This window comes from Athene noctua, chromosome 1, assembly GCF_965140245.1.
Source record: "Athene noctua chromosome 1, bAthNoc1.hap1.1, whole genome shotgun sequence".
In the NCBI taxonomy this organism is placed as follows: domain Eukaryota; kingdom Metazoa; phylum Chordata; class Aves; order Strigiformes; family Strigidae; genus Athene; species Athene noctua.
The window spans coordinates 240974257-240987902 of record NC_134037.1 but is presented as its reverse complement, the minus strand read 5'-3'; the positions used below and the strand labels follow the sequence as shown (position 1 = coordinate 240987902).

Genomic DNA, 13646 nt, shown 5'->3' with positions numbered 1-13646 from the left:
AGAAAAGAAACCTCGCCTATAACCCAAAACTACCTTGTCAGAAATCACTTATGAATACAGTAGAATGAAAATCCCTTACACTCTCTCAGACAAAAGCAGTAGTAATCCAGAAGCCAAACAAAACTGTTACTATGGTTTAAATAATTGCCCACAATCTGGTGGGTGACAAGAGATTTTTCCTTCAGAGCTGGGAAGCAGCAGGCTGTGAGCATGCTCAATGCCACACAAAGCCAAACTGGTGATTTCCTTATGAGAGCAGCTACTAAGATGTCCAGAGCATAAGTACTGCTCGATGGCCATAAACATACTATTGCCCTTCTCTTAATCCTACGGACTGCAGACTGTCAGCAATGCTCTTTCTGCTCCATTTTGTTCCTCTGTTAGAAATTCAAGGTAAGAACCACTTCTTTCTTAATTCTTTATAAACCTGATTGCCCTTTGGGACACAGTAAGGAATTTTCTATTACATTAAGGAATTAACAAGGAATTTCACCTAAAGTAAAGAATCAATAAGGAATTTTCATTTACATTATTTTGAAAAACATTGTTAGAAAAAAATGTTTACAAGCACATGAGGATTTCATAAAATTACAGGATTGTCTAACCAGGTTACTTTAAATTTTGATGAAATGAAATTAATTGAATGTAAGACTAAAGGATAAAGTGATGCTTTTTGGAAAAATACTTAAGGTAATAAAACATTGTTTCAAACGGCAAGCTTCATACCAGTATCATAACACTATTTCTACATATTGGGTGAAAAAACCAAACATTTAACTTAGCAACTGAGTTTTCATAAATATTTCTCTACTGCAATAAAATTTATGGTAATTTAGCCAAGAAAATCCTTTCAGTATTTCAATAGTTCAGTAAAATTGGAATTACACATGTGATAGAGCACTTTGAATCTCAGAAGTGATTGCCTAAAAGATTGCTTCTATAATAAAAGTTCTTTCCCATAGAAACACTGTATATAACAATATACAAGCAGAAGCTACAGTATGTCATTTATACAAATTTTTCAAAATTAAGACTTCTCAGTTCCTGCACATTTTTAAAAATAATTACTAGTTTTCTGCTGCTTTGTAATTCCTGAAGCGTTACGGAAAAGTGAATAAATGGGTTTTATTTTAATTAGCTCATGAATGCTAATTTCTCAGCTTGTAAAAAGTTCTTTAATGAAATAGCATTTTGTTTTCTAATAATGCATAAAGGGCAGGTTACAGTGTAACCAAAATAAGAAACTGAAACAGAAACAATATTACTCTGAACAAAATATTTTTTTTTAATTACTAGCCTGTTAGAGACAGAAAATAACTATTAGAGAATATATTCTTTGTTCTGTAGAGAATCTGTTACAAAGGAGTGGAATATGCAGGATTTTAATGTATTGAATGTTACTAAATACTCTATTTGAAAATAACTATTTTAAATCACTATGTTTTGTTGTCACTGAAGGAAATGTTACTCATGTAAAGTTTTTATTTTAACATAAACTTTATTTTATTATATTTCCAACATTTGGTTTAAGACAATGTCATTAATAAAAAACATACAATGACTTACCTTTCATTACACAGATTAATATATTTATTTCATTGTCACAAATTTGTTTAGCAGAAACAAAACTTGGAAATAGTTTATTACCAAAACAACCCTTACTATGTTTCCTATTTACACACCATGAAATTTATCTTTATTTATTTTGAACTGTTAGAAAAAAATACAAATATCCAGCTTACCATTCTTTCAAAGGTTATTTTTCCGTATACTCTCTATCAATAGTAGACAATAAGACTTGAAACAATTGTGCCATAAATTGTCTTGGTTAAAAGCAACCTCTTTGCTCCCTTTAGCCAAACCAGACTAGTCCAGGCTACACCAGAGAGGGATTGAACCCAAGATGACTGGACACTCTGAGACAGTGCAGCCTCCATCCTAAACAGTTTCCAGCTCAAAAGCCTTGGATAACCACAGGTACAAGTGAAAATCGTGGGGAAGGAGACATGTATCAGTGAGATTTTTCCTGTGTAGACAAGTCCTCACAGCCCTCACATAACCGTGTTCCAAGCAGTACAGAAATATGAAGAGAATGACTGACTGATCAGCTCCTCTCTTGCCCTGTCCTTTTAAATGTGTCTACAAATGTACATGTTCAGTACAGCAGCTGCAGCAATGTCAGAGGACACAGTTAAGTCTGGGAAACCCACATCTGCTGCATGTTTCTGGGGAAAATACCTGTAGTGTGGAATGGGTGTTGATTACAGACTCTGTAGGCTTCACTAGGTATGTACTGTACAATTCCTAGAACACACATATGAGTCCACTCCAAAAGAGTGGAAAACATCCCTCGATTATAAATACTGTTGTTATCTGAATGGCTATTTAACCTTCAAAAAGTGCCTTTAGTATGAATAAACTGACGCTGTATAAAAAGATGGTATTTTACTGCCCTCTTACGGCTGGCGATGAGCAGCTTTTTTTTTTTTTTTTTTCCCCGTTTGTTCCCCAAAAAAGTCTCTCCAACAGGCCACTGTGACACAAAGTCTTCCAGCCAGAAAAAAACCTCCACACATCTATCCTCACGTGCCAAGACCTGTGGAAAGCAATTATACATCATCCTGGGCATGTTGGGGAAACAAAACTGGCATGCTACTGAGTGGAAAGAGGGTTACTCAAATCAGAGCTGTAAGTTTGTATCTGACACTAGTTAGCCAAACCCTGTCCAAAACACTACTGACTGAAATTTCAGCACTTGAATAAGTCTCCTGAACTGATAAGCCCAGGAGGATGTTCTATCTTTAACAGCAGTTCCAGACTTTTTATATCTCTGCCTAGAGATTCTATGTGACAAATTTTAAGATAAAATATTTAAATGCAAACTTTGAAACCTTTTATTTTTATAATAAACTGCTGTTCACAGCAGCTATAGGACCTTTTCAGTGAGTAACTGCTTCTCAATGTCAGAAAGGGATTTTAGAGTCCAGACCATAATACCAATGCAGGCTAATAATCACTTGAGTTGTTCAGGTCAGTATAAAAACTCAGCTATTTTAAATGTAACAATCAATCATATTTAAGTGTCATACAACTACTGAGCATAATTTATAGTGTGACTCACTTTTTAACCAGGGAAAAGAATAACCTGGTAAAGGATCCCTTCATTTCAAGAAGAGCGTTCGGGGGTGTTGTTTTCTTGTGGAACACTGTGGATAAAGATTCTGTGACTGTAGTAAATGCAGGAACCCTGAAGCAAGCATATTTTAGATTAATGTGAAAACTTGATGACTAGTGTCATTTTTCTGTAGATTTTATAAATTTATAATTTATAAATCTGTTTATAAACAGACAGTATCTAATTTGCATTGTTGCTCTAATCCTGCTCACTCTTCAGGCCATTATATGGATGTTTCATGTGGACAATCCGCAGTATTTTTAAAATTTTATTACAATAGTTCTTGCAGTTCACCAATAATCTCTTCAACCTGCAGTTTGAACCTATCAAGTTAGGGTTTTTTTCTAGGAAAAATTTGATATAAACCCAAGTCTTTTGTTTCCAAGCTAGAAAAACCATATTGGTGAAAAAGAATGGTTATGAAAACTTAAATCTGTGCACAAGTAAATAATTTTGTGTATGTTTTAGCATGTGTCTTCACTGAAACAGAATCCAGAAATGTAAAGATTTCTCTTCCATTTTCCAAATTTTTAAAATATTTTTAAGTGCTTATGATTCACTTGACTGACTTGGTTGTTTCTTTTAATTTCTTCCTTCTTAAGCAGTATGTGAACTTAGCAACAGCTGCACTCCCACTGAGCTCTCAGTCAATAACATTTCAGAGATTTTGAAGCTAAGTAAAGCAAACTGGCCTGTCTGCTCTCACAGTGACCTGAAAGCAGTAATAATAGGATCAAAAAAAAAAAAAAATTGTTATCATCTGAAATGTGCCTTAATTACATGTGCTACTACAGCTTCAAGCAGTATTGATTCAACAAGGGGCTTTCTTTCACTAAACCAATTTTAACCAGTGCTGAAGTCTCTGGATCTGTCTTATTGCAAAGGAGAGCTTTTGTACAACTTGGACATTTGTAGGGAATGTTTCAATTTTTCTGCTTTAAACAAAACTAACTTTTCTTAAAACCACAGTCACTGAAAGAGACAACATTCTTTGCTTGCAACTAACAAGTTTGCAATCAATTTATAGACTTGTTTCATTAGCGTACATTGAATAACCATGACGCGCACATGTTGTGTAAACATAGCTGATCCTCAGTAATACATGGTGTGGTTTGGTCGATTTTTGCAACTCAGAAATTTATGGTGATAAATGGGGGAAATTTAGTAGTAAGTAGAGAATGAGAAACTCCACTGTAGTCAGAAATCTAAAACCTGAATTTTATCACATGGTAAATAAAGAACTGCTTTTATGGCATTATTGCCTTAAAAGAGAAGCCTCCGCTTTTATCTGTTTCTATTCATCAGCCAAAGTGCTGTCTGTGGGGTAGTAATCACAAGTCTTATGGACCCATTCCACATAACACTGCAGACGTTGATGAGAATGGATGTGGAAACCCAGCAGATGACACCATTGTTTGGGTGTCAGCATTACTGGAAAGTGTGTCAGGAACAACCGCAGCCATCACAGCAGTAAATGCACTGCGCTGGATCAAAGAACAAATTAAGACAAGTTAAAATGAATTTAGAGACTCAAAGACAAAACTAAAAGAGCAAGGCCTTTCTGTTTGGATAATAACTGGTTTCTTGTCTGCAAGGGCGATTAACTGAATGCTGAGAGTGAAGAGAGTCTCAGGATTCATTTTCAGCTCTGCTATCACACATGTATTCTGTTGTAGCTTTGATTCTCTTGAGAGGTCATGGACACACTCTGTTCTTTAAAAGGGACTGTCAGACCATACTGAACATATACATGTACTTTGAAAAAATGTTTTTTCTGTCCCTGAATTAATACAAAAAGAAAGCTTTTTCCAGTCCAACCTTTGTGCAATACCTGATACATGAAAAAATGAGTTAGAACTAAAAATACTGGCACTACCATAAGGACTTTGATGAAAACAGCAAACTAGCAGAGTCTAACTGTAACATTATTCAGAATACTGATATACAAAGATCTATACTTTAACCAGTTAAACTACCTATTTTTATCCACGTAGAAGATCCCAAAAAAAGCCTTCAGAAAAGCTAGTCTAAACTTCATGCATTTTTGAAGTTTTGTAGCAAGAGAATGTTAGAGGTATTTCACTTGAAAGGCAAGGCATATCTTGACAAGATTTACAAAATTAATCTAATTTGGATCTCAGGACTGAGTTTGGAATCAGCTATGTATTTCATCTCCTATCATCATGTCTCAAGGTTCTTTTTTTGCATCATACGAAAAGTGGTATTGTTAGGACAGTGTTAGTTAGATAAGACTAAAATATACTCATTTTTCAAAGACTACAATTTAGCTGAATTTCTGCTCTTTCCATCCTTGCTGATACTATATAGCCCCTAATTGTCAATCAGTCTAATAGGAAATGGATTACTTCACTCTCTTCCTCCCTACGTAGATTTAGCCTACAAGTTTCATTTTAATCTTGTATATAATCCCATAGGAGTCTCATGTGTCTTGTGTGTCTACAGTCAGCATGTCTGTTTTTGCAAGGGGGTCCATATACATTTCTACCTGTTCAACTAAGATTATAATCAAATTCTCTTTGTCAAATTTTAACTTCACTTTTCAAAGATCTTGTTAATGAGTAAAACCAGAATCATCTCTGTACAATACAAAGAACCTTACTGTTCTGTTTGGTTTGCTTTTTTTTTAAAGTTTTAGCATTCTTTCATTAGGTTTTCATGGCCATAAAATCTCCTGTAAACTTTGAAAGGGAAAAGGTGTTTTTGCAAATGGACATAAGATCCATACCTGTAATGAAACAAGAGAGCAGATTTCCTGCAAATGAGGAAGTCAGATCAATTACATCGATATCCTTTTTTGGCTAATAAACGATCCCTGCTTTGGAGCATCACCTCTACATCACATTTGACTTCTTCTGTGACTCTGAAGCATGTTGAGTCAGAAGATAATGTGACAACTCCGCTGTCATCTCCTGCTCTGTATCCTCCCTCCCCACCTCCCTCTTAGTGATGTTCTTACATCGCTTTCACTTCCTTCTTTCTAGGTATTTCAAATCATCCTCCTGTGCCTCTTTCCTTTTCCATTACCATCACCCCTCAGCTACCATCTTTGGATGTGGTCATTTGTGCTTATAACTTTCCACACTGCACCTTTCCTACTTACTATTCACTTACATGTCAGTGTTATTACTAGCTCCAAACTGCACTCTGGTGTACTAGCATGGCTTGCCCCAAAGATTGATGTTGTCCATATGGAATAGAGATTCCTACCTTCTGTCAATCTATTAAAATAAAATAAATGTCTAAAGTTTATAAATTTTAACTGATTTTCTCTCAAATCTCATATAACTTGTACAATAGCCTATACATTTAGCTGGTCTAGGAATTATCTGTTCTCAAAATTTTCCATGGTTTTGCTGGAAATCTGAGATCAGCAAACATATTAATTTACTGAAGCTGATATAAGTTTTCTGGTTTTTACTGACTCACTTTCTGACTTACAGTCTTGGCCTAGAACACTTCCATTATCATCTGTAGATTTCCATGGTAAATAGTTGATAACTCTCTATGCTATTCTATGCTGTTCTCAAAATTTTCCATGTACTGCAGTATGAGTTTCTCCACTACATTAATCATTCTACTTCAGCATTCAGTTCTTTTTATCAACACATCTTCTATTAATATTTTATATTAACATTAAATTTATCTATTTCTTTCTCTCTCTCTCTCTGCCATGCTTATAGTCTAGTATACTTCTGATGTTAAATTTACATGAGATTTCTTAATTTAGGCTTATAATTGCTATTCATAATCAGCAGAAAAGACAATAAAAACAATCCATTTGAATATATAATTTTGCTTCCATCCCATATAAAAAAACACATATACCCCACAGACAAATTGGCATTAATGTTCTGGTTTTCATTAAAAGCTGATAGACTATCTAAAGTACAGCTGACAAATGTTAACACTTTTTATAGGAGATAATAGTGGATGGGTAAGTATCTTTGATATGGTTCATGGAAAGCCTAATTATCTGGATTTATCGGAAGAATTCTAAGTTAATACTAATGCCCTTATTAATATCCTTAAACTATTTTACACTTCTAAGCCTTTTCACTGCATACATATACTTGCTATAATTACAGAGATATCTGGAATTTTAGATGCGCTCAGGGAACTCCTTTATTTTCCCAGAGCTTTTTGCATGAATAGCAGAGCAGAGTAATGCAAAGTGGAATTACGTGTTAGTGCCAGGTTGCAGCTTTACAAAGTTGCAGGAGAATAGTAATTACATTTCTGGAAACTTCTGGAAAGTCAGTATTCATTTTCATTCCATTCAGGAACAAAAGAAAAAAGAAAGGCTTCTCTGTGAAACATTAAACAAAAACAAGAAAGTCTTGAAATGTTTTCTGTTGATCCCTTCTAAAATATTTCTTCCTGCCTACTGATGAAGAGTGATAAACCAAAAAGCCTCACCTCAATCAAAGTATTACAGCTGTGGGACACTTCAGATGGATGGCCAAGTTGAGGTACCCAAAAAGCCCTTACCTTAAAGCCCAGAAAGCAAAGACATTGTCTTGGCAAGCAGGAAGCAAGTTTAGATGCTGTGTTTGTTCTGGTCAGCACTAAAATCAAAGCATCCAATTTCTCAGTGAAGTGCAGTAACTTTAAAAATTCTGCATCATCCAGTGGAAACTGTTCCATCAGCAGTTTCTCAGATGTTCTCATTTATATGTACCTCAAGTACATGTTGTCTTTCAGTTATCTGAACTCAAGGTAGACAACATCCACAGCCTTTCCCTCATCCAATAAGCAGGTCACCCTGTCGTAGAAGGAGATCAGCTTTGTCAAGCATTCACTCAATAATTCCTTTTCTCAGGTCTCCACTAAAACTCAGAAGGTTGCAGCTGCATGGAAACAGAACTAGAATGTGCCGCTGTGTTGTGGTTTGAACTACCAAAAGACCCCTGCCACTCACTCAAACTAGGACATTCTGTCAATTTAAAATCTGTTTCACTTGTTTCAACTAATGCAACCCTCTTGTAAGTAGAGTTCCCTTAGAGTTCCTCTCCAGCATAAAGCTTTTTTACAAAGAGATACCTAAATGCACTTTGCATGTACTATACTACCAAGTATGGGCCCTCTGCATTCAGAAACTGCAGAAAAAGTTGACCCACTATAGAAGTTTATTAGGTGATTTACTAGTATGTAGTGAATGTTGTGAGCATTTTGCTGCAAGGCCCACTTCATTGTGGAATTAATCTGAACTAATATATGTGGCAATGCAGTCATCTAATACAGATCATATGAACTGCACGCAGAACATGTTTACTTTTCTCCTCTAAAGAGAGTTTGAGGTGTTAGTCAACACATGCATTTTTCACTGTAGATGTTTACAATTAGGTGAGTTGAGTGCTATTTGGGTTCATCATTCCTACGGCTTAAAGTCTGTCAACTCCAGGGCACTCACTAAAGATCACTCGTTGTGCAGCCAGCACTGGGGTGATGAGAACCCACCAAATATTGCTGAAGTTACCAAAGCAGGAATTTCAGGATTATTCATTTTTAATGATGACTGGCAGCTCCCAATTTAATTCTGCCAGCTCCAGTCCTACAGGTTGTCAAAGTTTATATATGGATGAATACTTGTTAATATGAGAAATTCTCAAAAGATCTGCCTAGATCACCAAAGGAAAATATTTAAAAGAGGCCAGTCTTAAAACTCAGCAATGAAGTTTGCTGGCCTTCAGCTAGCTTGTTCAAGCAGTCAGGAGCATTTACTTTCCAAACAGACCAAAGGGAGGCCTGTCTGCTCCCAGCTAATCCCAGGAGGGCACTCAAGATTCAACTCAGGATTTAAACAATAAGGACAGATGACAAAGAAGCTGAGGTTACCCAGACTTCACAGGCAAGGTAATGCACTCAACATGTGTAATGTAATGGAATGTGCCCAAGGTCCTTTCTGGGCTCTGCCTCTGTGCCCACTGCACCCAGATGTAAAGTCTGATTTTTGACAGTTGCAACACTGAACACTTAAGACCTAATTTAAACATCAGTTACTGATTACTTTTAGGTCGCTCACACACAACAGATCCACTCTCTTTGAGATTAAGTTCTCACCAAGTGAAGAAAGGTTTATTAAATTATTACGAGTCATGGAGTATATAGCATGAACAAAATCAATATACAATCACCCGTGCAATCACTTTTTTAACAGTACAGAACAGCATTTGCCTTTGATCACGTTGGTCTTCCAGTGTAGCCTAATGTGCACAGATGCAGGCAGTTCTGTATGCAATACACAGAGGTGTAGTCTTGTTCCCTGACACAGAAAAATAAGTAAGCAGAAAATAAGTCTGTGTCTGTCTAATAAGAGATACCACCACTTTGTCATGAAACAGCACCTTACTCTTTTAAAATGTTAAATAAAGCGTCTTTTTAATTTTTTCCCTTTTATCTTTCTTTTTTGATGTTAAGCTACCATGGAAACCACGCAACGTTAGAATGTATGAGGTCTATATAAGAACATAGGGATGGCTACAAGGGCAAGAATTCATATATCAGGCTTAAAATAAATTCTCATAAAACCCCTAAGTATATAGTATTTGAGTTTAGATCTGGCTTTTGACTGCATGGTGTATGCCTTTTTGTTGACAGTTCATAGTGACAGCTCAAACTGTCTTACATCCAAAAGCAGTTATCAGCCTGCAAGAACAACAGCAATGAGAAAGGACTGTATCATTTGAAGAGTGGACAAAGTGCTTGAAACAATTTTTAATAAACAAAATATATATGTCACTAATTTTCATATGAGTCTCATCATCAGGTGCAATGTATGTTAACATAAGAGTGCCAAGAAGGATGGCTAGTGTTGGTTCACATTTAATAAAATTCAAAATAATATACCTGTAGCCTGGAACAGTATTGGCTTTTGTCCCCAGCTTCCAGTGCTTTCCATTTTGTATCTTATTTTTTATATACCCTATGATCTTCTATTCCAAAAGAGTAACCAAGAAATGGGACATGATACACTCTGGAGAAAGACACATATAGAATGGCCTCAAAGAAGTCATTAGAAAGTCCTGTTCTGGTGGAAAATATTGAATCTGACTTCAGTGGTGTTACACCAGGCATTAATATTGTAGTGTGCTTAAAATAGCAGAATGGGATAAATACGGCATTATAAAATATTTGCATTTCTAATAAGTTAATGAATTTTGATTATCCAGACTTTCTTACCTTACCTGTACCAGATTTCTACAACACGGTTGCACTCAGACAATATCAAAGAAAGCATTCCTTGGACTATGCAAACATCAAAAATTGTGAATATATTATTGTCCTATTTTGCCTTTTAAAATAACTGATTGCATCTTGGGTATCACAGAGCAACCAGCCTTCCACAATACAGGAAACAGCATCTAAACTTCAGCCCTTCAAAGTCTCATCCAACCACTATTCTGCATATTCCGGTAGCTTGAGAATGATGTGAGCACTTCATGAATTTTAACTCCTGCTGTGACTCTAATTACACACTGGGGCAAAGACAAATCACTGAACTTTTTGTATCATTATCCACCCATTATAAACTTCATTTACTATGTGCACCTGACATTGCCTCATTAGCTGATGTTCATAAACCATATTGGCCAGATTTTTCAAATGTCAGTATTTACAGCATTTACAGTACTTAAATGTCAGTATTTACACTGACATTTACCCCTACCACTTCCAACAGCTGATACAAGCTCCGTGCTTTTGAACATCAGGCTAATCTTTCTGATTCCTTATGAAATTTTGAATAACAAGCTACAGGTATTGACATTTTGATAGATTAGTGTATATAAATGCAAAACATTTTTGCTATGTCTTGGTCTAAAAATGCATATGAATAAGACCTAGGCAAAAGTTGTCCATTGCATCATAGCAAAACATATCCACCCCAGTGAAATGCAGAACTATTCATAAAACTATATTTTTAATGCTTTACCCAGCATCATTCCAACTATAAAACCTTTTAAAATATTAACTCAAATGTTATTGCCCTTGCAGTAACAGTCAGCCTTTTATGAGATAGAAACCTTAAAATATTTCCACTCAGCATTTTAAAATCAAATACGGCTGGTCACAGTTCTTTATCTTTCTGGTTGTTCTCATCGACTGAAAGGTTTCTGTTTTCTCTCTTTAAAAGTAGTCTATCAGTTTTTAGGTAATATTATATTAGCTTCCACACTTTATGTTTTTGTCAAAAGGTATCCCAATCATAAATGTATCACTAGTTTGAAACCTGGAATACTCAGAGATCTACACAAATTGAAATGGCTGTGAGTGCCCATTTTCTCCCTGTCTGTAAAAACATCATTCATCACTGGCAGTGTGTGCATTTATGGCATTGATCTAAAAAGAAAGGAACAAAGCAGTAAAGCTATGTCTGCAAATGACATTCTGCACAAAAAAATTAGGATGACTGTTGAAGCTTGTAACTCTTTATCATACAGGTTATGTTTCAATTTCTGGAGATGATATCTAGGTCTAGTTATTCTGGATTTGCAGAGGAAAAACTCCCTCATGATTTGCTCCTCAGTCAGTTTTTCATTGTTTCTTCACAAGGATTGGTGATGTAGTAAACTATTATTTCTTTCTGGAATTCTAGATTATAACCCAATAGCAAAAATTTCAAAGTAGTATTTTACTAGCCTACAGTCTTTGGTTTTGGGATAAGTATTGCTCTTGCTCATTTTTATATTGGTATTGTTCAATATCCAGGTAACTTTCCATCTTTTTGCTTTTTGTTCAAGCTCTTTCTTTAAGACTTTTTCTCAGAATGCCTACTGGGACCTCACAATCTAAACTGGAAATCCTTGAAGACAACCAGCAGACATCTAGCATCTCCTTTTAGGAAATTGAAACATTTAGGTATATGGACAATTTCCCACGCAGATATTGCTGTGATGGCTATTACAGAAAATTCCATATAAGGCAGAGCTTACAGTATGTGGGAGTGAGACATGAATGATAGAATCATAGAATACCAGGTTGGAAGTGAAGTCCTATAAGCATTTGCCATCACTCTCATCAATTAAACCAGCAGCAAGTACAATCTTGGTTTCTTAGAAAAGCTATAAGCTGGTTTTAATAGTATCCAGGGAAATAAATTATTTGGGTTTGCTATTAAAAAATTAAGTTTTTGCTTCTATTCCCCTGGCTCAGGGCAAAGAAGAGGAAGAACTTGGTGTGTTTAATGATTCATTGACTCAGCTGTTTCAGCCAAGGTCCTGGCAGGCAGCTGCTGCATCAGAGATGGCACCAGTAGCCTTTGGACCACGCTCCACAGAGGAGTGCTAAAGCAATGGATGGAGCAGAGGAGCTGAAATACCTTTCCACCCTGACCAGCTCCCGTGGGAAAGGAGTTTGAGGAAGGTCATAGCATGTACGGAAAACCTATAGTAAACATACAGAGTGTAAATTATTTAATAAACACACTTTTTTTGGAGCATCCAATTTAGCATCTTTCTCCATCATTCAATGAATCCACTGCCTATAAATAAAACGCATTAATAATCTAATATCAAAAGTAACTATTTTGTTCTATGTTTTGCTACTGGTAATGTAAAAAATCTTTTTCCTTGTGTAATTTACATAAAATCTATATTTACTTTAAAAATCCAAAGCAATGTAACTAAATCTAATACTGGATTCTTCCCTCAAAAGTTTAGATTTGTGTATCTTTCTTACACTTACTTATTGTGTTATGAAGTATGATAAAACACCTTGTTTTCTAACCATGTTTTAATTTATGAAGAGCAAAGATAAACAATTCACTTGAGAGTCTTCCCAAGAATATCTGTACTCTTATTAACTGGATGTAAATAAATTATGCAAAAATGTTATTTGATAAATTAATATATCTTTATATGCAAAGATAAAAATTCATTATGTTACACCAAGACACTTTTAAAGGTGTGACATTCTAAAAAAAGTATAACCTTGCCAAAGTTGTATCTCAAGATATTTCAAATGACTGTCTAAAAAATACCAGACCTCTGCCAACATAAATCTTTAGAGCTGCTTCTTGTTCTCATGACTTCCATGAATTTAGCAAAATTCTGTCTTTCACTTTAGTTTCCCAGTGCAAATGAAATTGGTTATTGTGAATGCATGTTTATCCTAAGTATAACTTAGAATATATAGATATATATTGCAATTAAATGTAAAATCTCCACCTAGTGGTCTCTATTCTGGTATGCAGATTCCACATAAGAAATGCCAACATATTAGCCTATTATTGCTGAAATGGCTGGTGAGCTGGGCCATAAACAGAGACAAATTACAACAAAGAAAAGGGTAACTAAAAATACAGAAATAGAGAAGAGGACAAAATAAAGCAAAACAATTTGCTTTATTGGATATTTACATTCATATTCAGAACTAGGTAATAAATTTGGGCTAATTTTGTAAAAATAAATACCAGAAGGTCAAGAAAAAAGATAAGCCCAGAGCTTAAACTCCC

At 35.3% G+C, this 13646-nt stretch overlaps 1 long non-coding RNA gene across 1 annotated transcript; it reads left to right on the top strand.

Annotated features, from left to right (window-relative positions):
- The first annotated feature begins 251 nt into the window (after positions 1-251).
- On the top strand, positions 252-12751 carry LOC141973405 (uncharacterized). Its single transcript, XR_012635518.1, has 3 exons — positions 252-393; positions 1857-1977; positions 12347-12751. It is a non-coding gene; the product is annotated as an uncharacterized LOC141973405 (long non-coding RNA).
- The last annotated feature ends 895 nt before the right edge of the window (positions 12752-13646 follow it).